A 3,587-nucleotide genomic window follows, 5' to 3' on the forward strand; every position below is an offset into this window, starting at 1 on the left:
GAGACACACAGTGGTGGTGCGTTGTCTGACCGAACTTTCAGCAACCTTAGGAGTAGTGCATTACAAACTATTAGCCTTCTTAATCAGTTGCTTGGTTTAACCAATGAGCTCAATTTGCCAAGAAATTTGACTGTTTTAGGGCAATTAAGTACAGTAGGTGCCTGAACAGCTGCAAACCTATGAAGCCTGGATTTGGAAAGGCTTTTTGGAGTCAAAGTGTGACCAGTTATTTTGCGGTCACTGGGGCTTTTCAGTGCGTGCCGCTTTAGTTAGCAACGCGCCCGGGTTTGGTACTCACCAGATCCTTGTGTAAGGAACAATGACAACAACAACAACAACAATAATGAACAACAACACCAGCGAACAATAGAAAGACGAATTTCCTGAGTGACATATCAACAAAACCAAAAACACTGCATAGCCCATCGCAAATGTGGCGCATTTCGATACTCTTATGATGCAGTTTTGCATCACCCATCTTTGAACCAATTTCGATGTCACATATACTCACAATTTCTGAGTGTACCTCGCATGTAAAGCCACTCATCTTTCCACCAAGAATGGTACATAAGTAGACAGAACAGAACGACCTTTGGCCAATGTGTTATCTGTGTCACCGCAAACTAAACTCAGAATTTAATGAAATATCCCTGACCAACTGACGCGAAGAAGTAGCAAGAGGTTAGTTGCAAATCAATAAAAAAAATTCAGTTTTTCTAGAGACGAGAAGCAATAATTGTTCCTGTGGAGTCGATGTGTACACAGAAAACACTCTTCAAAAATAATATCTCCTGGACAGGCATTTCTTTGTGTCACGGGCACTAAGAGAAAGGGGATCACATCTGGTTTGTGTTATCGTGTTTCGGTATGTTTCGTTACTTTTTCAATTCGCGTAATCTCCAGGGTTCTCTCAAAGTCACGCCTACGTAGTCAGAAATAAAGCTCGGTTTTTCTAATGCTGATGGGCTGAAAATTACATGTGAACATGGCCGGGGCAGCTTCTGAGGTCTTCTAGGGCGAATCCACTGGGTGATTCCTCCCATATCCACGCGTGTATCACCGCCCGATTACATACCCATGAGGTGCATAGACAAACTAAGTGCACAAAATTTCAAGTCTGTAACTCACACGCAGAATTCGTTGATTTGTATAAAATAGAAACAAAAAACCATAAAAATTGTAAAACTACGGAGTTTTCCTGCGGTTATGGTGAACAATCTATGACTGAGTACTTCTTCCAGTGAATTTTGCGTTATAAATCGGGCACTACCGTAAGCCCTATTTAGTTGGCTCGTTTTCATGAGTAAAGTCGCTCTCTTGACACGAGTACTTACGAAATATTCTAAGGCTGATAGAGTTGTTCTCACGGTTTTGTTTTCAGGGCAACAAGTAGTGTTTACGGAAATTTGTACGATTATAAAAGCTCCTCTTGTCCATTTGTGTTAGCGTTACGAGGTTTCACTGTTGTACTTTCGACTATAATGCTTCCAGAATAAAAGCTAGCTTCTCAGGAACTTTTCTAAAGGCATGACATTATTTGATCTTTGAATCCTGCTATTTTTTCTTGGGTTGCAATTGGAAAGTGGTACACTCAGTAGGAAATAGCACACCCCATCAAGTTGAAAATGCGGCCAAGGCTGTGATAGCCGCTCAGTGAAAGTGTCTGACAGCTGCGTTCAACTTTCATGTATATATTGTCTGAAAATCACTTTCCCATATTGGATTTTCAAGGCAATCCAAGGCCAGTTGGACAGCATCACAACTATGATTGAGTAGTTTATTTCGTTTTCATTCAAATTAAAAAGTGTAATCACCCACACATTTGTCGGCTCCTGTCCTAAGCAGCGTTTCGCCTCGAGAGTTTAATTACAATGTGATTAGGAAACTGCTTTAATTGTCCTGTCAATGTCGAAATCTAAAAAATATAATATTAGACCGTTCAGTACTGGTGTGAAGTGTGCAGCCATCATACAACCGACAAAACAAATGAGAGTAGAGAGATTATTAGGCCACCTAGACTCAGGTAACTGTGGCTCAAGAAAGCTCCTGATTCTTAATGCCAATATGTTCTAATGTGTGGCAGTTGTCTTACCTGTAGTTCTCGTGGCTCTAGAGGAATTTCACGATACCAGCAATAGTCACTCGAATTATTCAGGTCAGACCGCCTATGTATCTTCTTATCTAGTTTCCAGATGTGCAAACTATCCTTTTCTTGGTGATTGAACCATTTTATTATATGAAATTATCTTTTATGTCTTCAATCGGGTGACATAAAACTCACTACATACAGAATTTTTGCGCGCCTATATTCGTCTCCATCATTAGAACAGCCTTGATGTTCTTAATGATTGGAAAACGGTTGTGTGGAGTCGCAGAGAGTGGAGTCACTCTTTTACCATACCAAGCGATCATCAGACGAGGTGAGTTGATTTCAGCCAATTACCCACGTTCATCCTTCTAGTTAAAGCTTGTTTTGAATAAGCAGGACCATTATCAATTTACGTAACCAGATGAGAGGACGTAAGGCGACCGAACGCTATTCCAACCAGAATATAGGAAGATTCTATATGTGGAAAATTCCTCGTTTCAAAATCTGTTACCGTTTGGGCATAATTCGCAGCATAGTTACACTAGGGTTGAGAATATTTGGAAGCAGACCCTAGTTGGAAGGGGCTGTGTACACCAAAATAAATCTTGAAACAATGCAGCGACTTTGCTCTTGGAGGTTGTTCGTCCATTTCAGAAAGTCAGTGACCAATCTGTCCAGTCTGGTTCCATACCGTCCGCTTGGCACAACTATTGCTCACTTGAAATGACAGCTAGCACCAAAATTTACAGTCGGAAAACATAAAGAAACCAGTTTGTGTAGCGCACTTTGTGACAAGAGTCTTTGGGCTGTTTACAAATGTTCAGGAGTTTTCATTTCATTTATCCGCATAGGTCTGAGCCAACCGGCCCAAAACGGTCGCAAAGAGTTTATCCAACCATAAACCTCTTACGCAAAGCTTCTTCTGGAGTACTTTTCCGTTGTAAACGGGTAAGCAAAGCTATATATTCAAGGCTTATGACAAGCAAGCGGGTTCGTAATATTTTGTCCAACGTCACTGTTTAAATTCTGTTCTTTCGATTCAAAGTCTCCTAATTTTCACGCACATTTTATGGTTCAACCATTTTACCGGAAAACTTCCCGTTTTTCAACAGGTCGTAGTTGAGAGAATTCAGTGTTTTTCAAAACACCACATACAAGGCAATTTGTTTTCATTGCCCTTCATTGCTGTTATGCTTTACTCACAGGAGGTCCGTATCATGAAGTGGTGTTACATGGGATTGCCGAACTGCATTTCGTCAGCAGTTGACTGTTTCGGCCATTGCTTGGTGAAAGATGCACCTCCCTAAGAGAGCAGTCTATCAGAAATGACAAGGCAGTATTGTAGAAGGCATTTTGGTGTTGACAAGAAAAGAATGGTTTTCCCAACTCTCTAGAAAATTCGAAAAGTTTAAGGTTATACTGATGTTCTATACTGTAACATTTTCCGTCAAGTTAGTATTGTCACAACTGGTAGGTAGAGATGTTGCGAACATGCGTA

Source organism: Opisthorchis viverrini (assembly GCF_000715545.1).
Source record: "Opisthorchis viverrini unplaced genomic scaffold opera_v5_125, whole genome shotgun sequence".
NCBI lineage: Eukaryota > Metazoa > Platyhelminthes > Trematoda > Opisthorchiida > Opisthorchiidae > Opisthorchis > Opisthorchis viverrini.